General features: G+C 35.8%; 1 protein-coding gene across 1 annotated transcript in view; it reads right to left on the reverse strand.

Annotated features, from left to right (window-relative positions):
- Positions 1-5,819: 5,819 nt before the first annotated feature.
- LOC141541851 (uncharacterized) overlaps positions 5,820-25,870 on the reverse strand; it is an 80,354-nt gene continuing 60,303 nt past the window's right edge. The window contains exons 3-4 of the mRNA XM_074266403.1: positions 8,142-8,863; positions 5,820-6,001 (exon numbers count right to left, since the gene is read on the reverse strand). The gene's annotated coding sequence lies outside the window, so the exon portion shown is untranslated. The remainder of the gene's footprint in view (positions 6,002-8,141; positions 8,864-25,870) is intronic.

The raw sequence follows: 25,870 nt of genomic DNA on the forward strand, positions 1-25,870 counted from the left end.
ATTTTTGATAAAACTTATATGGTCACTTCTTTTCTTTCTACATGTTCACACAAGTGAACCTTTCAAAATATATTCTAGAATTTGCCAAAACCCAAAGTCAGTTGGAACATCCTATCTTCTTTTTCTTCTTCTTCTTCTTCTTCTTTTAAATAAAGATTTGTTTCTTTCCAGTTCCATTGCATATCATTCTTTATGAGTTTTTAAAGTTCACAGATAATGAATCACATTTGCCAATAATTTCTGTAACCCAGGGTAAAGTTCCCCTAAATGTGGTTTCTTGAATGCACAGATGCTTTCCCACCATTCCTCACTTGTCTTGAGTTTCTTTTCCCTATTAACCATTTTCTTTCAGCTCTTTAGTCTAAAATTCATGTTCCTTAGCTAAGAGAATAGAAGCAAAATGAAAGTTGAAGAGTTCTTCCTTTTCCATTATGTTTCCATTATGTATTACCTTTGTTACATTTACCAAAACAGCAGTATTATCCCTTCTTTGATACTCCTCTTTTTTACAACACAGCTTTTAAAAAGCCTTCTTTTTGTTGTTCTTGACATATACTGCAACCTCAGGTCACTCTGAGGTTTAGCTCTTCTCTGCCTTTTATGTTTATACTTTATTATCTACTCTTACTTCCATCTTCTGTTTGTATTTTTAAGTTTAGTTGGTGCTGAGTTTTCTCTGTATGAGTCTCTTTAGATAGTTTTTCCTTTTCTTCCTTAATGGAAGTCTTTGTTTGTGGCTTTAGGATTTCCTCTTTAAGGATGCCCCATTCTTCTTGGACAGTCTTCTGAAGAAGAACAGACTCTGGGATTCTACCCCTCTTTTCTCTGCACCTTTTAAAATCTATCCCCAAATCTCTTGTGAGAGGCAGTAAGTTCAGTGAATAAAGTAATGGACTCAGCAGCAGGAGAAATCTGGGCTCATATTCCACCTCTGCATTTATTAGTTATTTGATTATGGATAAACCACTTAAGCTTTCTGAGTTTCCAATTAGTCATTTGTAAAATAATGGTAAGAATAAAATAAGGCATAAGCACAACTTTGTAAACCTTGATGCTATATAAATTTTAACTATTAGGATTATTTTTAAAATGTTTGTCAACCTCTATCCAGCTTTTTCTTTTCTATCAAAAGTTCTATGATGAAGTGCTCATTTGTCCCCAAAGTTCTCATTCTTTCTACTTCAGCAACCAGTTTCTCCTTGTTGGGCAGGATCAGGTCCAAATTAGCACTTCCCTTTGTCACTTCCAACACCTTTTTATAAAATGAAATTATCATTAAAGCAAGCCAAGAATTTATTAGCTGCATTAGTTTTAGCAGAGAGAGCTGCAGCAGATGTCAGCATAATTGAAGAATTCCCATCACTACAATATTGTGCCTCCATGCCAGGTTCGTGATCTGTTTCCCCAAATCCTATTCATGTTTTTCCTTCTCTGTAGGTGTTCTGCAATAATACCACTTTTATTTCTGCCACTTTTGATCTCCACCTATGTCTGCCTACTAGGGTGCATTGTACCCTCTAGTTCCTAGAATTATTCTCAGGAAGGTATATCCTTAATGTATCACACTATTCCACTCTGTCTCCTCAATTTCATTCTATTTCATTGAGTGATGTTGAAAGCCATCATGACACAATGTCCTGAGTTAGCCTCAGGAGTTAGGAAAAAATGGATTCAAATTGGGTCCATTTGACCATAGAAAAAGAGGTTAAACTTTCAGTGCCTTTAGCAACCCTCTAAGACTATAAATTATAGAAGAGTTGTCAATCTGTATTGGTGAAGGTAGTTCCCATAGTAGGAATGTCTTACACTGATGAAATTACAATCCTGGACCCCAAAATAAAATAAATAAAAAATGATCTCTTTTCACGCTCATTTTGTCACAAAGCTCACCTACCCAATTCTCAATGACACTTGTGTATTCAAATTTGCTTCTCATTAAAAGCTCAAAGACACCCTGCTTTTTACCCCATATATCTGCATCCTAAGCTTTCCAAACAGAAGACATTTTGGTATATCAGGTACAATTCTCTTTATGGCAGTTGCCTACTCATCACTTACATTGTACAGTGAAATGACCAAGAGTCCCATAGGCCAACATATCTTGTATCTCTTGAACAAAAAAAATGAAATGACCAAATCCTATTTTGCTTAGAACCTGATCCATTCTTCCATTTATCTACAAGTGACTTATATTATCTGGGTTTTTATGTAATGAGAATATCAATATAGAAGTGATTAAGCTCTTCAGGGAACATACTTTAAATGAATTCTATCCTTTCAGTGATGGTAGTCATTCAACAGTTAATTAAAAAAACTTTTATTAATTCCTACTATATTATATGCAAGTCACTAAGATAGTTACTATAAAAGATGGAGCTATAAAGAAAAGATGAAATAATCCCAGTTCTCAAAGAGCTTACATTTTGGGGGAGTGGTGTTGGAAGAGAAAGGAAGGAAACATACTAAATAAGTCAACAAATACAAAGTAAGCAAAAGTAATTTCAAGAGTAAAAAAACGAGGACACAGGAAAGAGCATCAGAGCTATCCTTTTACAGAAATACAAGGAATTGGAGGGGAAGGTGAGGAAGGGGTGCATTCCATGTGTAAGGACATGGAAATGATAGCAGGGATAACTTTGTTGTAGAGGAGACAGATGGTAGTCCAGTTTGACTGAAATGGAGTGTGTATGAAATGGAGTAATAAGAAAAAGACTAGAACAACTAGTAGTAGTCAGATTGAGAGGACTTTAAATTAATTTAAATTTGCCTTTTTCTCTTAGAAGTAATAGGTTATCATTCATTATTTTTGAGTTAAATAGGGTGTCACATTTAGATCTATATTTTAGGGAAATCAGTTTAGAAGCCTAATGGAAGAGGAATTAGAGAAAGAAGAAACTGAATTCAGAGAGACCAATTAATGGCTGTTACAGTTGTCCAGGAGAGAGGTGGAAAGGTCTTGCCAGAGGATTGAGTATGTGTGGGTGGAAATAAGGGAACAGATGTGACAGATGTTGTGTGGGTAGGATTAACAGTACCCTTGGCAACTCTCAAAGATCTCGTAACTGATTGGATATGGGAAGGTAAAAAGAGGGAAAGTTTAGAGTGATTTCAGGCTTCCAAACTGGGGTGACCAGATAGATAATGGTGCCGTCAACAGAAATAGAAAAGTTTGGAGGAGGGATGGATTGAGGGAAGAAATTTAATGAGTTCCACTTTTGACATTTTATAGCCAGATGGAGATATCCAGCAGGCAACAGGCATTTAATAAATCATTTTTTGATTGGTTGATTGAATGCAAGAATGGGAGTTCATGAGTGAAAACAGTTTACAGTACTGTATACAAATTTGGCAATTGTCTGCAAAGAGATGACAATTGGTCCCATAGGGCCCAAGATAGTGAATGTAAAGAAAGATGACCCAACACAGAAGTTTGGGGAAGGGAGTATGTACACAAGTGATCAGGGGAAGATGATGATTCAGCAAAAGACACTGAGAAAGTGCAGGAAAATTAAAAGAGAGCAATGTGAGAGAATCCAAGAAAGGATAGAATTTCTAGGAGAATGAGATGATTGACAGTGTCAAAAGCTATGAGAGCAGACTCTGTAAAAGCCATTGAATTAATCAATTAGGTGATCTTTTTAAAGAAAATCATTTCAGTTAAATAATGGGGTTAAAAAGCAGACTGGGAGAAGTGAATGGGAGGTGAGCAAATAGAGATAATAAGCATAAATACTCTTTATAAGAGTTCAATTTTGAAAAAGAGTCAAGATATAGAATGATAGTAAGGAGGCATGGGAAATCAAGGAAAGGATTTTTTTTAATGCTTGTTTTTGAGAGCAGAGAGATCCACATATGATTTTAGCCTTCAGGGGAAAAGTCAGTAAAGAGAAAATGAAGATGCAATGCGAGAATAAGTGAAAGGACAAACTCTGATATGAGGGGAGGATGGAATTAATTTGAAAGAGAGCACAAAGAAGGTGTTAACTTTGTCAAGAAAGTCTGCCTTTTTATCAGGGAAGAAAAAAATTATGAATGGGGCTTTTAAAGTTCATTATAGAAAAGAGAGAACTGTGATCTTATGGCATCTATTTTCTGAAAAGTAGAAAGGGAAAATCAAGAAGGGTTGTTGAAGGTCTGAGAAGATTTGAATAGACATTGTTGCAGATTGTGATTAAAAAAAAATCTACCAGGGAAGGACAAAAGAGATTATCATATAGCAATGAGGAACCAAAAATTAGATAGCATAAAATTCTAGTCAATCCAGGCAATATAACTCTTTCTATAGAAATGTTCAGTAGCAAATGATAAATACTGAATAAGACAGGAAGTGGACATATTTTAGAAATTAAAATTGCCAAGATGTGACTTGCAATAGATGGAGAGGATAAGGAATATGGTTGAACTAATCAATCATAAGGTCTGTATTGTGAAAAATGGGAGTTGCTAAGGGCAGAAAGTCTCATATTTGGCAGATTGACTGCCAGGTAATGAACTTTATGGCCATTATAACCCATGAACCTATTGGGTGATGGACTGGGGATTTTCATGCAGTTTATGAGATGGATCTAATATCTAGATATTATTTATTTAGATTACAAGAGTACATGAGTACATGAAGCATCAGTTATCTTCTTTAGTATGGGGACCTTCCAATGTGATATCCCAACTTATCTTAGTAGAGTCTTATCTATCTTAGTAGAGTGTCTAAAGAGACTTTTTGGATATACAGAGTTTAAATGATTTGTTCCTGGCCATATGGATATTAATATCAGATTGGAAACATTTTCCTGGCTCAATTCCTTATATTTTGCCTCCTCCACATATCAAATACCAATAACTAAGTTAATGTTAGGATATCTAAAAACTGTGATTTTTAGTATATCTTGTATCTTTGCTATGATTTTTCCCTTATCACTGTGGAAATGCAAGGGGCAGTTTGTATTTTCCTCAATTTCATAAGTTGTCATGGCCATAGAGTTAATTATCTGTTGGGCAATGTGCTAGCTATGAGACTTTCTCCCTTTAGCAAAACTAGTCCCCACTAGCAGCCTGAAACCATACTCAAAGCTAGGAAAGCTAAGTAGAAACTCTCTGAATTTTATGTTCCATTCTCTTGGACTTCAAGAATCCCTGGGGGGTGGTTCTGTGTCATAATGGAGCATCAGAGGAAGGCTTCCCTGAAAGATTGCTTTTAGTCTAAGAAAACTTTTGCATGTCATTCAAAGGGATAACCCATTAACAAACAGGAATAATAAGGGAAAATGCGTAGCCCTTTAAATGTTATATAAAATATGAATTTTGAAGACTATCATTACATACTTTCCCTCTCCTTACATTCTGATACTATAAAGACTGATGGATTTGATTGGAAGGCTATACACATGATATATAGCTTGAAACAAGGCTGCAATGAGATGCAGGGAAGAATAAAGTTCTACCTGAACTCAGCATCAACCCTCTAAAGCTTGAGCGCATGTGATGATTAAACCACACTGTTGCTAATGGTTATAAAATTAATCATTCTGTTTTGAGTGTTATAGAAATAAGAAGGAAAAAATCTCAGTGTAATAGGAAACCTCAGAAGACATAAATCTATTTAAGAGTCCACATCTCAACCATAATATATTCTTCTCTCAGCAAAAGTACTAACAAGATAAAAATTTGATGTCTATTCAATTTAATTCAGTGAGCATTTATTAAGCACCTACTGTAGAGCTTACAGTTGAGAAGGGGGTTATGAAATATTCATAGATAACTAAAATGAAAGATAATCCTGACAATATATTTAGTGCTGAAAGGAAAATCGTGCAATTGCTTGATAGGGATGTGTGACCATTGCCACTGACCATTTATTAAAGGACCAGTACGTAGTAATGGTTATAAATCCTTGCCAAGGGATGCTGATATCAGGAGTATGTCCTTCAGTGGTGATTTTGACACATTCCATAGACATTCCCTTTATCCCTGATCAGCAAGGGGAATATGGAGTTCTGGGAGAGGTCTGCAGGAAGCAAGACAGGGTAACTATTACCTTATGTGAACTGACTGACACCCTTAGACCTTCTCTTATATCCAAGAGATAACTCAAAAGGGATTATATTTGGAAATTTGTTCTCAATAATCTGCTTCCAGATAGAGATTCGTCAGAAGAGAAAGGGTGAACTGTGGAAGAGATGAGGGGATTATGGGATAGTAAGACACCCTCTTCCTTTGGTTCATAACCAAGTGCCAGTAGAGGAACTAAAAGCCATTCTGTTGATCATAAAATGGATAAAATAGAGTTGTTTTTCAGGGTAGATGGAGAGAGCCTCTGCTTATCTTAGAGGTTCCAGATTGTTCTTGTCTTCAGTGGTCTGGTGAAGTCTAATGCTTTTAAATGCATAAAATAATAGATACAACACTACAAAAGAAGACAATTGTATTGAATTGCAGCTGTCAAAAATAAGTTTCAATACCAAGTTCATAGTCCCCCCTCCTCCCTCAGATTACTTAAACATATTATAATTATTATGCAGAAGTAGCAGACACCTTATGGGGGAATTAGTGAACCTCAGGGAGTCTACCTATGACATTATTCATTTTGCAAGTAAAAAAGCCTGAGAACTGCATAGTCTAATTTTTATAGGTAGCCATTTATGTGTTTCTGAGGGCATGGAGAACATAGAGGTTAAGTTTCTAACTATCTCATTCCCCCAAAAGGAAACAGAGAATGAATCCACTTTTGTGCTTTGGTTGAGGAAATGATGCCTGATCCAAAAGATAAGATGGATAAGAATGGATCAACTGTGCCAGACAGAACCAATTGGATAGAGGAATTGTTATCATTAGCAAGACAGTTTTCCCGAGCAGTTGGAGTAGATTCCCCAGTGACACAGAATGGTTTTGGCAATGGAGAGAGAAGTGTGAACTAGGGAGGAATTTAAAACTATAAAAATTAGCCACAGATCCTTAAAGTGAAATCCAAGAAGGTATGAACCGCTGAGAACAAAAGAGAGGCCAAGCCAGACTATTATGTTACCAATCAGAGGCTTCCAGTTATTTAGAGTCTTTCATTTCAAGGGTTCAAAGCTTGGGCCCTAAGGACAAGGCTGCCCACTTTGGGAGATAGGTGGTGGTCTAACCCAACTGTAGTTAAGATAATGTACTTGAGAGAAGAACTCGTCATTAGTTTTCTAAAAGCCAAACCCCAGTATACTGACATCAGGAAATAGAGATGGGTTCTGAAAGAATTTTAAAGCCTGGCCCAGCAATATGTCCAGGGTCCTTTCTACTTAGACTTATGCTATTCCCGTGTAATAGTGACAATGAGAACTGGAGATGCAGAAACTCCTGTTTTACTAGATAGTAGATTATACATGGTCTTTATATTCTGATAATTTGATGAAGAAAACATGCTGTGTGTATTTCTGCAGCCTGTTCAGGGGTTTTACTCCTGTTCTCTCAATGAAAAAGGCTACTCACATTTTAATAGATGTGTAATAGAATAGTTAAGAGTTTTTCAGGGAAGTGATGGGTATCACCAGAAAGGTTGACATGATATACCCAGGGTCCAGCGTTTGGACCATGACTTGGACTATTGGTCTAACTCCATTCTATTCAAATTACTAGTGGGATAGGACATACAGTGATCTGGGTCTCAGTACCTGAACACTGACCGTGGCTTTTGTACAGACACTTACAAGAGGACTGAGGAGATTGCCAGCAGAAAATGCCAAGAGTTGAGATAACTTAGTGCTCTTAGAGAATGTACAAAACCCACAAGTCAGGATTTCCAAAGAAGTTTATCTTTGTAGATTTTATCTTTGAAGACTTGTTAGAGAAATAGAAAGAGCATTTGAGAAAGACAAAGTACAAAGGCTAAGGTGTTTTCACAGCATGATTGAGATATGAAATGTGTCCAACAGATGTACCCACAATCAATCTCCAATAAATCAAAAGAAATTGTAAAACAATTATGATGTACCAGACACTAAAGTTACAAAGACAAAAACGAAACAGTTTCTGCCCTCAAAAAGCTTACATTCTAATTGTGGAAACAACACTTACATAAGTAGATACAAACTATATACAAAGTGATTTGGGGTTAGGAGGCAGCAATGATTGATGGAGATTCAGGGGCTCATGTAGAAATTGAATTTTACCTGAACCTTGAAGAAAAGGAAGGATTCTATGGAGCAGAGATGAGGCATGAGTACATTCCAGATCTGGGGGACAGACTATATAAAACCAAACTCCAGATGTCCTCTACAATGGCCCAGCTCTCTTTTCTGAAGTTTGCTCACTCCAGTGTTGTAATCCACATTACACCTAAAAGTATTCATATTAGAAGTACCCTCTGTCCCTTCAACCCCTCCTGTTTGAATGGCTCCTTCCAGAACCTCCATTTAAGGTGGGATATCCAGACTAATCATGGCTCTCATTCACTTCTAGACTCCATTCCAGTCTCACATGTTCCTTCATCAAGTACTTTTATCAACACCTCTTCCCCTTCCACCTTCTTCTTTCTTTTGTATTATTTTCTCCCATAAGAATGTAGGCACTTTGGTTGTAATCTTTTGGAAAGATAATTTTCAAGTCCCTTCAGAATATAAAACAGTAGAATAGCTGCTAACAAGCAATTTTACATTTTTCTTAGACTTAGCACTGTGTGATCAGTCCTAGCATTTGTCTTTTGGTCACATTGATCCAAGCCAGGGTCAATCCTTTTGTTGGTGTCCAACCACTTGGATGCAGATTCTTCCCTTGTGACAGTTTCTGTTGCTCTCGGGATCACAGCCACTCCCTTGAAGGTCTCCCAGGATTCTCAGAAGTCATCAAGTTGTTGCCAGATCTAGAAATGATCATCACAAGAAACAAGTTTGGCCTAAAATGAGGAAAAAAGCACAAAAGAGTGTGAGGTGGCCACGTGCTCATGGCCACATGAAAGATAGATGAGACAAAGTGCAACTCTCAACAATTCAGATGGAATTTGAAAATTTTCCCCAATTTGGAACCAGCAAAGAAACAGGGATAGGGAAATATAGTTAATCACTTGTTTTATATAGATACTGAGGCCTTTATTTTTCTGATTCAGCACTCAATTAGAGGACTTTTTATTCACACCCAGAACCCTGGCACCCCCTTCACGTTTTTGGCAAGAACCAAGAATAGTATTTAGAGATGTCCCATAGTGGGGAGGGAGAAGGGCTTAATCTAGATGTGTTCAGGAAATTTGAGATGTGTTAATTTGTTCAAAGTTCTAGATCGAAATATTTACCTGGATAACATGTTATATGTAAGAGAAGACTATGTTGGAGCATCTCATAGTTTGATGTATAGAAGGAAGGCAAGAACAACAAAGGAAGGATACAAGATCAATCCATTCCCTGAACTGAGGCAGCAACTCATTCCTTTAAAACACCTTAAAATGAGGTTTTTCTGCTTTTCATTCTCTAAATGTGGTCACTATGCCTTCTCACCCTGGAATGTTCTTCTTTGCTGATAGCCTTCCTATCCTAGAGCTTTCTCCCCTTCCCCTCCTAAAAGCCCTTTCTCCCAATGACTAATTCTTCTGAGATCCTCTGTTTTGAAGAATGCCCCTAGGACAGCCATGTTCTCTTTCTCTCCTGGTTTTATTTTGGCTAACTGGATTTTTTTCCTTATGTGGATACCTTCCTGAACCATATTCTTTTCAGCTCCCCTTTGTGTATTGTCTTTCCCTTCACTATAATGTAAACTGCTTGAGGATAAGGACTGTCTTTTATTTTATCTCGTATGTTTATATTCCTGGAACATAACAAGCACTTAATAAATGCTTGTTAAACTGGTCAAAACAAATTGATACTTTCAAAAAAGTGGTAATCACTAGTTCAAAGTCACATACTACACAGCCTTTTGGGAAGGCTGGCACACAAAAAATTGAATGTATATGAGATCTATTTTTTATTTAACTATATTATATGATATCACAAACTATGTCTTTGCATGTAACCTATGTATCTATTAACTTATGATTTTTAGGGGGAAAGCAGACCTGTTATTACACTGATTATTCCCAGTGAGAAAATCCCCTTTACCAATGAAGTCAGACACCACTGATACTGTTTAAAGTCTCAGAAAAGTGCCTCGTTATATAGTTTAAATGTGAGTTCTTGATAAATGCTTGTTGAAATAATGAATTTATTTTTCATCTGCATTAATTAAAAAATATGAACAACTTTAAGCACTTTCTTCTACAGCACCATATTTCCATTTTTTTAGTCTAGCTTAGGTTATCAAATAAAGGACAGGCAAGCTCCACTGCCTAATTAGTCAAAGACAATGCAGAAAACCAATGTAGTTAATTTAGAAAAAAAAAAGAATGTGGGAGAGAGCATGGCACATCAAAACTGAAATATGGATCTTAAATCTGTCTTTCCTTAGGGGTCATTTTTCTCTAATATTCTGATCTGGATCATTTCACATCCAGTTAAAATGCCCTGTTCATGAAGCCATGAAGCATATTTTTCCCTGTTAATGGAGCATTGTTCCTTATTGCATTTTCTGGTGTTGTGCTGTGACTATTAAATGATATTTAATATGCTCTCTCTAGTCTTTTTTATAACCAGAGTTCATTCATTCACATATTCTTTTAACAACCATTTATTAAGTAACTACTTTATGCATACATGGTCCTTGCCCTCAAGTAATTCAGTGTCTTCATCTGTAAAATGAGTGGGTTGGACTAGATGGCCTCTAAGGTTCCTTCCAACTCTAAAGCTATGATACTATGATTCTTAATATATAACCTACTAAATGTTTCTGAAAACACACTTATAAATTCTCTTCCAATTCCTGACCTCTTGGACTATATGCTGCACTATTCAGTGTTTCTGAATGTCAATACAATTGAGTGTCAGTTGTAAAGGAATCACTACATTAGATTCAATAGAAGGCAAGAATAATAGAATCTCAGTGTTGCTGTTCATTAAGCAGTCCAACCTTTACCTGAGCAGGAATCCCTTCTATAAAATTGCTAATCAATGGCCATTTGACATCTGCTCTAAAACCTCTAGGGACAGTGAAGTCAATAAAGTAGCCCCTTCTAATTTTGGATAGTTTTTTCTAATCCAGGAAAAGAAGGGGAGAATCCATATTATTCTGCTATTTCCAGGCCATATTTAATTCTGAGGATCACATTTTAGGAATAGAAATAATAAGCTGGAAGACACCCATAGGAATGGTGAAGTTTTTAGATTATGGAATATGAAGACTAGTTAAAGAAACTGGGAGTGGTTAGTCTGGCAAAGAAAAAACTTAGAAAGAGCATCATTGTTCAAGTGAAGTCGAGCTAGTTTAAAATGGGTAGAAGTTGAAATGAGACAAATGTAGAATCTGTATTTTAAAAAAATTCCTTAATAAAAGTGCTATCCCAAATGGATAGTTGAGTTGTTTCTCATTGAAGTTCTTTGGTATTTTGTGGAAGGCCTCTTTTTTTAAAGTGCAGGTTAAATTGCATGATCAGTAATAGCTCTTCCAGTTTAGATTCTATGCCTCCTTGATTGTTTTGTAATTTTTTTGTTGATGAGGAGGATGGAAAAGGAAAAATTCATTATTCTTCCTACCCTTCCAATCCAGATGATTCATAGAAGGTAGTGGATAAATTATAAAAATAAGGAGGATGGCAGAAACTAGGCATGGACCCACATTTAACACCACATACTAAGATAAGATCAAAATGGGTCCAAGATTTAGGCATAAAGAATGAGATCATAAATAAATTAGAGGAACATAGGATAGTCTACCTCTTAGACTTATGGAGGAGGAAGGAATTTGTGTCCAAAGGAGAACTAGAGATCATTATTGATCACAAAATAGAAAATTTTGATTACATCAAATTAAAAAGTTTCTGCACAAACAAAACTAATGCAAACAAGATTAGAAGGGAAGTAACAAATTGGGAAAACATTTTTACAGTGAAAGGCCCTTATCTCCAAAATATACAGAGAATTGACTTTAATTTATAAGAAATCAAGCCATTCTCCAATTGAAAAATGGTCAAAGGATATGAACAGACAATTTTCAGATGATAAAATTAAAACTATTTCCACTCATATGAAAGAGTGTTCCAAATCATACTGATCAGAGAAATGCAAATTAAGATAACTCTGAGATACCACTACACACCTGTCAGATTGGCTAAGATGACAGGAACAAATAATGATGAATGTTGGAGGGGCTGTGGAAAAACTGGGACACTGATGCATTGTTGGTGGAGTTGTGAAAGAATCTAACCATTCTGGAGAGCAATCTAGAATTATGCCCAAGAAGTTATCAAAATGTGTATACCCTTTGACCCAGCAGTACTACTACTGGGCTTATATCCCAAGGAAATACTAAAGAAGGGAAAGAGACCTGTATGTGCCAAAATGTTTGTGGCAGCCCTTTTTGTAGTGGCTAGAAACTGGAAAATGAATGGACATCCATCAATTGGAGAATGGTTGGGTAAATTATGGTATATGAATGTTATGGAATATTATTGTTCTATAAGAAATGACCAACAGGAGGAATACAGAGAGGCTTGGAGAGACTTACATCAACTGATGCTGAGTGAAACGAGCAGAACTAGGAGATCATTATACACTTCAACAATGATACTATATGAGGATAGAAGTGGCTATCTTCAACACAGAGAAGAGCTAATCCAATTCCAATTGATCAATGATGGACAGAATCAGCTACACCCAGAAAAGGAACACTGGGAAATGAATGTAAACTATGAGCATTTTTTGTTTGTTTGTTTTTCTTCCCAGATTATTTTTACCTTCCGAATACAATTCTTCCTTTGCAACAACAACAACAAAATTCAGTTCTGCAAATATATATTGTACCAAATATACTATAAGATATTTAATATGTATGGGAATGCCTACCATCTAGGGGAGGGAGGTGGAGGGAAAGAGGGGAAAAATTCAGAACAGAAGGGAGTACAAGGGATAATGTTGAAAAAAATTACATGTGAAAAAGTTCTAATTAAATTGAAAGGGAATCTTGACCATTTATTGATCAAAGACTGCTCATGCACCCTTGACCTTTAAAAGGCTAGGCCTGCTTACTTGGAAGAGTTGGAAGTGTTAGAAGCTGTGAGCAGCTTTATAGGGTGTGATCCCCATTTTTCAATGCTAGCTCTACCAATCGAGGGAAGAGATAGGATTTTCATTTCTCTTCCTCTTTGCCCATTTATCATTAAATCTTTCATTGTAGTTACTTATTCATTAGGAGAAACTTTATCCAGCAGGAAGTAGTTTGGAGAATCAAGAAGTTCAAGTCAGAGACAAAAATAGATATGTTGCCCTTAGATGATAGAGTGGGAAAACAGTGTTAAGATTACAGGAGAAAAAAAAAAGGATAGTGGAATCCTGTGGTACTAAAGATATAAGCTGCCTTAGTCACATGTGTTCCTTCATATAAACTTTACAACTCACATACTCTAAAATCTGTTCCCACTCTTTCCACTGATGTTATCTATATTTACAGGAGAAGGTGAAGCCAAGAGAGTGAAGAGAAGATCCATATGAGCTCTCCCTGATGTCTTCCCTGATGTCACCAAATCAAGCCTCTGAAATGGTTTTGGAGTGATAGAACCCACAAATATTTGGAGTGTAACAAATTTTCAGCAGAAGATTTTTTGGAAGAACTTCAGAAAATGTGCATGGGGGAGGCGGCCAAGCACAGGCACAGTTCAGAGACCCAGAGTGGTGTGGGGTTCAGGTGCTGGGAAATCTACTGGGAGGAATCTATGGTAGTGTTGGCTACTCGGTCCTGGTTGCAAACTGGTGGATCAGCAGATTATCTGTGAGACATCCAACACAAATGCAAGAGGCAGATAGTGAGCCTCTGAACCCCAGAATAACGCAGGACTTGGCTATGCCCACTCAATATTGAGCCAGTGCAGCCAATGTTACCTGTAGAGGAAGCTTGGACAATCCCTCCTTAGACCAAAAGCAGATCTCAACTATTGAAAAAATGAGCAAAAAAGCAAAAAGAACTCTGACCATAGTTTTATAGAGAAAGAAAAGAACAGACCCCAATCCCGAGGACACTAAAAGCAAATCATCTCCAGATGAAGCCCCAAAGGGTGATATGAGTTGGTTTCCATCTCACAAGGCTTTCTTGGTAGAATTTAAAAAAGATCTTGAGAGTTAGAAGAAAAATGGGGAAAGAAAATGAGAACATTGCAGGAGCTTTTGGAAAAGGAAACACAGAAATTATCTGAAGAAAACTTACAAAAAGTTTAGTGAAATGGAAAAGGCATATATTTACAGGAGAGTTAATCCTAGGTTTATTGAGGAAGCGAGATGTCTTATAGCTAGTATTCTTACTAAGTCATTTTAATCCATAATTCTACTATGAACTCATTATTTTTGCTGACTATCTAAGATGAACTCATACATGGAGGCTTGAGAGCTAGAATTTTAGCACAAACACTCAAGATATCCTGGAACATCTGTGGATTGTCATTCCTCTAGAGAACCACATTGAAAACTTTTGAGTGTTGAGTTGGAGAGGTAATCCAGGGTAAACTACACTAAGTCAAGATCTACATTTCTGTGGCTCTTATTCATTGATCCTAATTCTAACCCTCTGGAAAAAAGGAAAAAAAAACATTGCATATGAAAATTCTTCAAAATTTTTGAGGCAGCTATCACCCTCTTCACCACTGTCCTCCTAGCCATATGTTTTCATTTTCAATTTCTTCAACTGAAACAATGTGGGTAGAATGATTATGGAACATGACTTGGAATCAGGTAGGTCAGAATCTGATTTTTGATGTCTACTAGTTGTGGGACCATGGACAAGCCATTTAAGCTAGCTGAGCCTAAGATTCCTCTTCCATAAAATGTCAATATTAATATCCTTGATGATCATTTCAGAGGGTCATTATAAGGAACTAGTGAGATAAGATATTGTAAGATTTGCAAGCTCTACATAAATATTAAATGTGAATATTCTTCCATGTTATGTTTTTAATGTCTTTCTTTGGACAATTCATCTTCCTCTGGATTCTTTTGGCTTGACACACTAAAATGTGTCACCACAAGCAAACCATTCTACATGTGAGCTGACCAGGACAGAAGGCCATGGTAGCTAAAAAGCTGGCAAATAAAACCCAGATAGCATTTTCCCCATCATTCTGTTAATTAATATTGAGTTTGAGAACACTAATAACCAGGTCTTTTTCAAATACTTAAGTATAATATTCCTAATCATATATGCAAGCAGCTGATTTTTAAACCTAGAGTAGAATTTGCATGTCTCTATTATACTTTATTAGCTAAAATAAAATAAATTAGGTGGTATAGTGATTAAAACATTGTATTTGAGACAGAAAAACTTTAATTCAAATCCATCCTTAGACACCTTATTAGCTAGGTGACTCTGAGAAAGCCACTTAAACTCTCTGCCTGATTTTCTATCAAATGAGTACACACACACACACACACACACACACACACACACCCCACTCTACCCAATACATATACACACATATATGTGTATATCTATATGAAGATATATACACCTGTGTATATGTTGTGTGTATATATCTATATTTATATCTATCTATACATATATATACCCATATATCTCTATACATATACATATATGACATATATATATATATATACACACACACACACAAATACACACACCTACCTCCCAATATTGTTGTGAGGATCAAATGAGATGCTATTTGTATTGTATTCTGCAAATTTGAGAGTACTATACAAATGTGAACCTTTATTATTTTTAGATTCATCCCCTTATCTAGTTTGTCTAAAATTATCAGTTCTATCATACTACATACTAACTACCCCTCTTAGTTGTATCACCTGAATCTTTGATGTTTATCTTCTACATTTTCATTGAAGTCATTTGCAAAGATATTGAATAGAATGGGGCCAAGGACTCTAAGATAATGAACTAAAGAGTGGACTGTCCTACCTGATACTATTCTTGTTGCCATTCCTTTGAACTGGTTGCTCAACTCGTTTTTAATCTACCTTACTGTATAATCTCTTAGTACATCTCTTTCCTTTCCAGAGCTGTTGTTATGAGACACATTTTTAGATACCTTGCTTTATTGCAAGACAAGCATGAGATGTCTTTGGCATTCCTGATTTACAAAGAACCCAATCTTTAAAAATGGTGGTGGTAGTGGGGGGTGGGAGGAATGGGGTTAGTCTGTTGTGATTTGTTCACCATTTTTCTTCCCTTTTTAAGTATTCAACACAATTTTCCATGAAGAATGTCTTAGAATTTTTTCTAAGAATCTCACAATCATAAATTTGAAATAATTCTTTTTTTCTCTACTTTGTTTGAAAATGAGTTTAAATATCAGTGTTCAATCCACTCTTTCTGTTCTCCATTTTTCAAAAGTGATTAAGCAACTACTCCACAATTTCTTTCAGTTCTCTTGGGTACCATATGTGCCTAGCTGGTGACTTGAACTCATTAAGGACAATAAGATGCTCTTTGATGGTATCTTCATTAGTATTGAGTTCTAATTCTCTGTTTTATACTTCCTAAAATGAGGATACATCTCCTTAGTAGAAAAATAGAGAACAAAATAGAAGTCGAATCTTTTGCCTTCTCTTTACTGTCCCCAATTAAGGTCTAATTTATATCCAGTGGGGGCCCCATCCCTTCTTTGATCTTCTTCTTGTCCCAAGTATAGCTTAAAGAAATCCTTTCTGTTTTCCTTAGCTTTTACCAAAAGCTCTAGCTTCTCATGGGCTTTAGTGCTCCTGACATTTTTCAGGAAGCTGTATAAACAGTCTTTGCCTTAAGCCCTTTAGGATCTAACAATTTCATGGAGGAACCAAGCCAACCAAAAATAAGAAAACAAAAACACAAAAACACATGTCCAGTACATAAACTTATACATAACTAATTACAGCTGTGCTAAAAGGATCAGGAAATATTAATCTAGGTGGCTTCAGAAGGGAGACAATTCACAAATCCAATTTGGCAAGAGCAGAGGGACTCAATTAGAGAGAAGGGAATAGGATATTTAAATTTGGGTGGATACAATGAGTGAATGTTTAGAAGTAGAGCTAGTTCTTAATTCATATATGGGTTTAGATGACAATTTTCTGGGTTGAGGTGTAGAATATGAGAGAGCTTATTGGAAAAAAATATAGTTAATTAAAATGGGGCTAATGGCTAGAGTGTTTTGAAGTACATGATTAGGAGTTTTTATTTGATTGGACAGGCAATTAAGAGCCACTTTGAGCTTCTGAAAATGGAAAAATAAGATCAAAATTATACTTTGGAGATAGTCATTTCAATTCAATAAATTTTCATTAAACATTAGTATATGAAAAGTACTGTACTAAGTGTGGGGGCAAAAAAAGTTGAAAACCAGTTTCTGCCCTCAAGAAACTTAGGATCAAATATAAAGAAATATGTATAATTAAGTTTATATCTATATCTACATATGTCTCTCTGCATACATACATATATAATTTTTTAAAATGGATAAGACAAGTAAGTTACTCTAACAAATAAATATGATATGAAATAAGATATCATAAGAACGCAGGAGAGATACCAACAAATTGTTCAGTGAAAATTGGAAAAAGCAGAATATGCTTAATTCTCAAGGCTGAGAGGGAAAATTTCTAGAATTGATGGCACCTGAGCAGATATTGAAAAGAAGAATTTCCACAAAGGAATTAATTTTCAATAGAAAAATTTTAAAAAGACTTTCATTCCAAGCATGGGGAACAATTGCCTTCCCAAATTCAAAGTATGGGGTAATCTCAGAAGGTAGTCTGATTGGGCTGCAGTGCTGAGTGTGTGAAAAGTTATAATGGGAAATAAGGTTAGGGAAACAAGTTGGAGCCAGACTGAAGGTTTTTAAGTGCCTGACTAGAGGGTGTCTATTTCATCTTAGATGTAATAAGGAACTACTTAAAGTTGGAAATATTCATAAATATTTCAATCAATAAACATTTTAAAATACCTACTATGTATCAGATACCGTATTAAATGCTGTTTATACCTAGGCATTGGGAAGATTATTTTGGCAGTTATATGGAAAATGAATTGGAGATAGGAGGGATTGGAAGCAGAGAGGCCAGTTAGGAGGCTATGACAATAATCCAAGTGATAAGTGATAAGGCTAATCCACTGGTCATACCAGGGTGAGCAGAGAGAGGGAACATGTATAAAAGTTACTGTGAGGGTGATACCCCTTAAATTTCTGCCTAAAACAAATTGGCTTGCTAGCTGTTTTATATTCCATTTCTCATCTCTGAGACTTTGTACAATCTCTCCCTCATGTCTAATATGTTCCCTCTCCTGATCTCCACTTTATTGGATTCCCCAGTTTTCTTCAAAGGACAGTTCAGGCGTCCCTTTTTACAGATACCTTTCCCAATCACCATAGTAGTTGATCTACTTTCCCTCTTGAAATAATTTTAGATAACTTGGCATATTTTTCTATATACTTATATATGGACCTGTATCTTCCTAGCATAATGCAATCTCCTCTCACTTTAAAATACCTGGCACATCTTAAGTACTTCATATCTGAATAGAGTTGGAAGTAAAATACAGAGGATTTAACATCTGAATAAAGGTAAAGGAGTAAGAAAAAATAAAAAAAATATTCTAAAATGTCAAGTCTTGGCATTGTTTGGAGGATATTGGGGACATTTACAGAAATAAGGAAGTTGGAAAGATAATTTAATTTTGGATATGCTAAGGTTGAAAGTTTGGATATGCAATGGTAGATATGGAATTGGAGCTCAGAGAAAGATTGTTGATATATAGATGTATAAAGATATCTTACTCAATCTCTATATGTCTATATCTATATTCCCACACATAAATATGTATATGTACACATGTGTGTATGTACATACATATATATATATATATACATATATACATATATACACACATATATGTTTTTGGGAACCATCTGCTTAAAGATGGAGGTAACATTGCTGAGCTGGGGAATACAAGAAAAGCAAAGTGCTGGTGATGCAACTTTGGGGGACCTCAGTATTATAGGGGTGAGAAAGAAATGTACCAATGAAGGAGACTGGTAAAGGCACAGCCAAAGAGTTAAGGACAGAAGGAGGTGAAGATAGTGTTCAGCAGAATGGGGTGGAGAAATTACCCAGAAGGAGGGGGGTGGTCAATGGTGTCAAATGCTGCAATATGATCAAGGAAGATGAAGAGAGCGAAAAGGCCATGATATTAGGCAGTTAAGCTATGTGAAAGATGAATTAAGAGTATCCTGATGACCTTTGAGAAAGTACTTTCAGTGGAGTGGTAGGCTCAGAAGCCAGACTGCAAGAGATTGAGATGTCATACTCCTTGTTATAGAATAGGCTTGGCCCACAGAACATACTTTTTGCTCCTACTCTGAAAATACTGCATAGTCAAATCAAATGAAAATTATGAGACCGTATTTTTAAAAGTTATGCATTTCTAAAATACCAGGAAAAAGGATGGTCTTAGCCAAGATAAACACTATGTTTGACAATGAACAATTACTACTCTTGTCTGGATGCAATTAGCTTTCTCTATTTTTTTTCCAAAAAAATATTTTTTAAATTTATAGAATAAAACAAATATTTCCATAACATTGTATAATAAAAGATGATGGTTGTACATGAAATTACCAATCTATCACGTACAACTTGTTCATTTTAAATGAATAATTAAGTTATTGTGTAAATTCTTCCTCCCTCCTTTTTTTCTCTCCCCCTCCCTCAGAAATGGCTACCCTTAGACACATTATTTTTTAAAAAATAGAATCTGTTTTTTCTTTGATTCCACAAAATCAGAGTGAATATTGATTTTCTCTTCTTTTGATTCTAAGCTTAGGTTTAAGAAGTATTTACAAGAGCAAGAGAGAACTTTTTGCTTTAGTGAGTCTATTGACTTGTTAAAAGGAACTGGGACATATGCATGTGCAGCAGTTGTTCCCTGATTATATTAGCAGAATAATGACGGCTTCCATTTTCATAATATTCTCCAAGGCTTTAAACTAATACTGAGAAACTAAGCTTCTCTGAATAGAAGTAAAATGGTCATTTCCCCTGTGTCCAGTAATGGAAAGAGTCCTCTTCAATTAGGGGCGTGTAAACATTACAAGGAAGGAGAATCAGGGAGGGGAGTTCTGTAACTGCTCTGAAATGTACATATCTAATTTGTGAAGGCAAAGTTAATTTTTTTCCACTCAAAGAAAAATGAATTAATGTGGCATGTGAATTTGACCACACCATGATTTTTCTCTCTCTTGTTCTTAAAAAAAAAAAAAATCAAAGGATTCAATCTTTTGTCTTTATTCTTTGAGAGGGAAAAAAATTGGTTTTATGGTAAAGCTTTCAAAATCAAGTTGTTTTTGAATCAGTACCAGATCAACTATTCTTTCTGCATTAGAGACAATTGGTAACAAAAGGATAGGGTGAGTGTATGTGGAAAGTTTAGATTTAATTAAGAGAAAATGTGATATTTTTAGAACGAGCATTGTATCTCATTCTAGTTATATGGGATTAATGTTTGGAGACACAATTCCATAAAATTACATAAGCTGAAAATCTGATCCATGTGTGTGTGTGTGTGTGTATGTCATGTGTGTGTGTGTATATATATATATGTATAGATATAGATATATACATAGATATAGATAGATAGATACACACATAAATTTAGACTATTCAATAAGACTATAATTACATAATATATTATATATATATATATATATATATATATATATATATATATATATATACACATTTATTTATTAGTGTATATAATGTATACCATGATAGGTATGTGTATATGTGTGTGTATATATATATATATATATATATATATATATATATATATATATATATATATATATATGTGTGTGTGTGTGTGTGTGTGTGTATACATATATATACACATAGAGAAATGTGTATGTCTTATGTGTATATGTATTTATGTCTTAATATAGGGTCTTTAAAATGTCTGATTTGAGACATGAAACTGTTCCTAGAGACTCAAAAGAGTTATTACTAGTTGTTCCTTATTAGTATCACAAGATTTTATAATCTCAGAGTTGGAAAGGTAACTCAGAAGCCATCTAATCTATCCTGTCCTGGAAGTGAATTTTCTTTAGAACATCTCTAATAAATGGTTAGTCAGCATTTAACATCATGTCTGCCACTTAATGCTTGTTAACTTGATTTGCTTAAAGATCTCTAATGAGGGAAAACCTTATATATTCTGAGGAGCTGCTTTTTGTCTCTTCTTGTCATCCTCATCCTCTTCTTCCTTTTCTTCTTCTTTTTCTTCTCCTTTTTTTCTCCTCCTCCTCCTCCTCCTTCTTCTTCCTCTTCTTTTCTTCTTCCTTTCCATCCTTCTCCTTTTCTTGTATCACTTGGTCCACAGACTCCCAAACAGATATTTATAGATATTTATATAGTACTTTAATATTTTCAAAGTGCTTATTTGATTCTCACAATATTCCTGAACTAAGTAATGGAGGTATTATTTTCATTTTACAGATGAGTGACTGGCATGGCTCAATTGATACTGAGTACAACCTACTCCCCTCATTCCCACAACCCATTCTGAGGAAACAATACCCTCTCCTGCCTTGATATTTAGAGGTTAAATGGCTTGCTCCTGGATATCCATCCAATACATGTCATCAGAATGGCATGAAACCAGGTAGATCCTGAATTAAAATCCAGTCTTCCTTCTTCCATTATATGATGCTGTCTTTCTACTATAATTATCTCCCTACATGATATATTCTCCAGGTTGAATATCAGCTGCTCTTGTTATGGCATGAACTTATGGAAAGTCATTCTTCTGGTTATCTTCCTATGGACACTGTGACATATTGATGACGTTCCTAAAATGTGGTACCAAGACCTGAATATACTCCTATAGATGGATTTTCAGCAGAGAGAATATGGTGATCTATCATTCTCCTCCAACAACATAGCTGAAGATAAAAGTGTTTATTGTTCTTATGATTACTTATAGGATTTGAGATTTAAAACTAGACAGGACTTCAGAGGTCATGGAGCTTACTGTCTTCATTTTACCAATGAGGAAACAAGGCTCAAAGAAATTAAGTCACATAGAGTAATTGAAAAGAGCTGAGACTGGATCTCTCATAGTGTGACTCCCAGGTTCACTGAGCCATAGTAAGTACCATGCTCTTCTTACTGCAGTTCAAGATTGCATTAGTTTCTTTGGCTTCCATAGCACATCATTAAATCATTCTCCATTTATAATTCATCAAAACCCCTTTGGGATGGGTCTTTTTGAAATGACTGATTTCACACCTCCACCACTTGTAGATTATTTTTTGAACCTAATGCAAGACTTTACATTTATTTTTATTAAATTCCATTTTCTTTAAAGTCCTCTAGTTTGGTAAATATTTTTACAACTATGATACTACTATAAGCATTTTTATAGGATATATGATCAGGTATTATACTAAGTGCTTTATAAATATTATCATAACAATCATGGGCGGTAGGAGACAAAAATCCCATTTTACAATTGAAGAAACCAAGGGAAACACATTAAATCACTTATCCTGTCACACTGTAAGTATGTAAAGATGAATTTAAACTCCAGTTTTCCCCATTCCAGACCCAGCTGTCTATCTAGGGTACTACCTAGTTGCTTGGTTTTTCAACTTCTTATTCTTTCAGCATCTTAGCTGTTGTTCCATCAAGAAACTTCAAAAACATGTCATTTATGTTTTTATTTAAGTCATTGATAAAAAAAATTGTTAAATGCTCCAGGATCAAGTCCAGTTCCTTGAAGGGTGTTCTATTGTAGACCTCCTTCCATGCAGAAATCAAATCAATAGTGAATTATCCTGTAGTCTACCTTCTTTTCTATCTTTTTGCAAATGGATGACATTAAGGAGTTTGTCTTTGCTTTGCTATAATCTAGCCAAGCTATCTATGGCATTTCTAAACTAAAGTCCCAAACTTGTCTCAAAGTCTATCTTTATAGAGGACTGGGCCAGCTAGGTGATACAGTGGAAACAGGGCTGGGCCTGAAGATTTATCTTCCGAGTTCAAATCTGGCCTCAGATATTTACTAGCTCTATGACCCTGGACAAGTCATTTAACTCAGTGTTCCTCAGTTTCCTCATCTGTAAAACGAACTGGAGAAGGAAATGGCTAATTACTTCAGTATCTTTGCTTATTAAACTACAAATGGGATCATGATGAATCAGACATTACTGAATAATTCAACAACAAAAAATAGAGATCTGAACTTTGCTTGTAACTCTCTTAGGTTAGACTTTATGGAACATGATGCTCCTTTTCCAAAGTCCCCCCCCCCAGCTGCCTCTCCCCTTCTGTTTCTTTTTGTGTTTTTTCTTCCCCCATGAGATTGTAATCTCTTTGAAGGCAAAGATTTTATTTGTCTTATTTGTATTTAGCACTAAGTACAGTGATTTGCACAAAGTGCGTGTTTAATAAATGCTTATTGAATTGAATTGCTCTGTGTCAAAAATGAAATGAGGTTTGACCTCATAGTTTGCTATGACCTATTCTTGATGGAGACTTCTCTCCTGATGTATGATCATCATTGCTTTTCTCCTATTTCCAAAGCTCCAAATGGTTGTATTTTGCTGATGGGGACCCACTTATCCATAACATAAAAAGGGGCTCCTTTCTGTTTGCCTTGCCCACTAGATTGTGGTCACCTAAGACCAGGTCTCACCTATCTGTATTGAATCCTCAGAGTCAGAATCAGAGTCAGAATCAGAGTCAGAGTCAGAGTCTTTCATCATTAGAGCTGGGTAAAGAATGCATTCTCTGAGATGGAGGAAGCAGAAGCTCTTCCATGAGCTATTGAATGGGGGAGGCTGGATTGAAGACCCAGATAACAATCCAGGGATGAAGAACCATAACTTAGTAGAAAATTGGGCTTTTCCAATTTGTGGATTAATTTCCTAATACTAGGACTGGAATTGGTAAGAAAATCATTCCACTCTGGCCAGGTCAATTTTGTGTCCTGGAGGGAGATATTCATTTCAATGGAAATCCATAAGCTTATTGTGATTTTTAAAAAAACTGATGTAATTAAAAAATTAAAGCTATCATTTATTAACTGTGAAGCCTTGGGAAATGTTGACTCCCCTCCTTGGGGCTCAAGTTTTTGCATCCTTAAAATGAATCTGGTAGACAAGATAATTTATAAAATTCTTTCCAGTTCTAACAATGTATTATTCTAGATTATGCTAAATAGAATGTAACCCCTGCCTCACTAGTGGTATTAAACATAACATTTCCTAATTGAAGGCCTCATTGGGTCTTCTCAACTTTGGACCTGAATTCTTCTAAACCTCCTGGGGCAAAGGCTCTCTTTTGCTATGAATGGTTTCATCTGCTGGATAAAATGTCTTGAGGCATAAGGAAAATACATTCAATCTTAATCTTCTTGAATGAAAAAGAGATGATCCTAGGACCAGGGGTTGGCATATAAATTGTACACTAACTAGAATTTCCTTAGGTTAATTCAGTTCCATTGAATTTGACAAAGTGATCTCTATTTCCTGGAAATTTCATGTTAAGACAGTGAAGAAAGGCAGGAGCCAGACAGAAAGATGTGTTAGCCAATCAGTTCATGACTATCATCTGTGCCTCAGGGAGTTAACTGTTTCTCATTTTAATGCCTGATTTTCTCCTCAATGATGATTCTTCACTTGTGGGATGGTAGCTGGGCCTACAATCCTGTCTCTACCACTCAATAGCTTATGGGAGAGGGGTACTGCTTCCACCATTTCAGTGTACAGATTGTAGGGGGAAGAAAAATGGATTTCTGAGTGCCCGGTATCTGTCAAGTAAACATTTATTAAATTCCTACTATGGGTCACTCAGTTAAAATTCATTTATTTAGTTTTTACTGTGTACCACCCCCTGTGCAAAATGCTAGGGATACAAAGCAAAGCAAAAACACAGTCCCTTTTCTCAAGCAGCTAAAGGGAGACACCATGCAAACAAAGTGGTAGGCACCAGATATATAAAGGGTATAAAGGGAATAATGTTTTAGGGAAGCAGGGCAAGGGATGGCTTCTCATTGGAGACGGGATTCTAGCTGAATGAAAACAGGGCAGCCAGGAAGTAGAGATGAGAAGGGAGAGCATTCCAGGCCTGAGGGACAGCCAATGAAAATATTTGGAGCCAGGAGCTGGAGTTTCATGAGGAGGCCAGTGCCATTGGATATTAGAGTTCTTGGAGGGGAGTGAGACCCAGATTTTGAGCTGGATGAAACCTTTGAGGGCATCTGGTCCAGTCTTCTCATTTTACAGATGAGGAAACTTGGGCCCAGAGAACTCAAGTGACCTGTCTGATATCACAAAAGCCTCTGCCTCCAAGTCCAGGGCTCAGGCTATTGTGTATTTTACTTCCCATTATATAGAATCATGAAACATGATTTTCAAAAAATCAAAAACCCTCTTTCCTTTAAGTCAAAAAATGAAATCAGAGACTACCTGGTGGGGTGGAGGAGAAGTATAGAGAAAAGAAAGACTATTTTCCTTAACCCAAACAAAAAGAAAGGCAGAGTAATGAGTGAGCAAGTAGGAAATGAAATCACAAGAAATTATCTAGGCTTGCTTCAAGGAAAAGAAATTCTTCATGGGTATAAAGTGCATTCTTGGGATTGAAGCCTTAAGGTAGGTTGGCTTTTGAAGATAGGTCAATGCATCTCAGATATATAATCACAAGAAATTATCCCGGCTTGGTCCAAGAAAAGGAATTTCATTGACATGGGTATAAGAATTGAATTGGAATTGAAGCCCTGATGTGGATTGACTTTTGAAATGGATGGGTCAATGCTTCTCAGATAGATATAGACA

The sequence above is a fragment of the Sminthopsis crassicaudata genome, chromosome 4, assembly GCF_048593235.1.
Source record: "Sminthopsis crassicaudata isolate SCR6 chromosome 4, ASM4859323v1, whole genome shotgun sequence".
Taxonomy (NCBI): domain Eukaryota; kingdom Metazoa; phylum Chordata; class Mammalia; order Dasyuromorphia; family Dasyuridae; genus Sminthopsis; species Sminthopsis crassicaudata.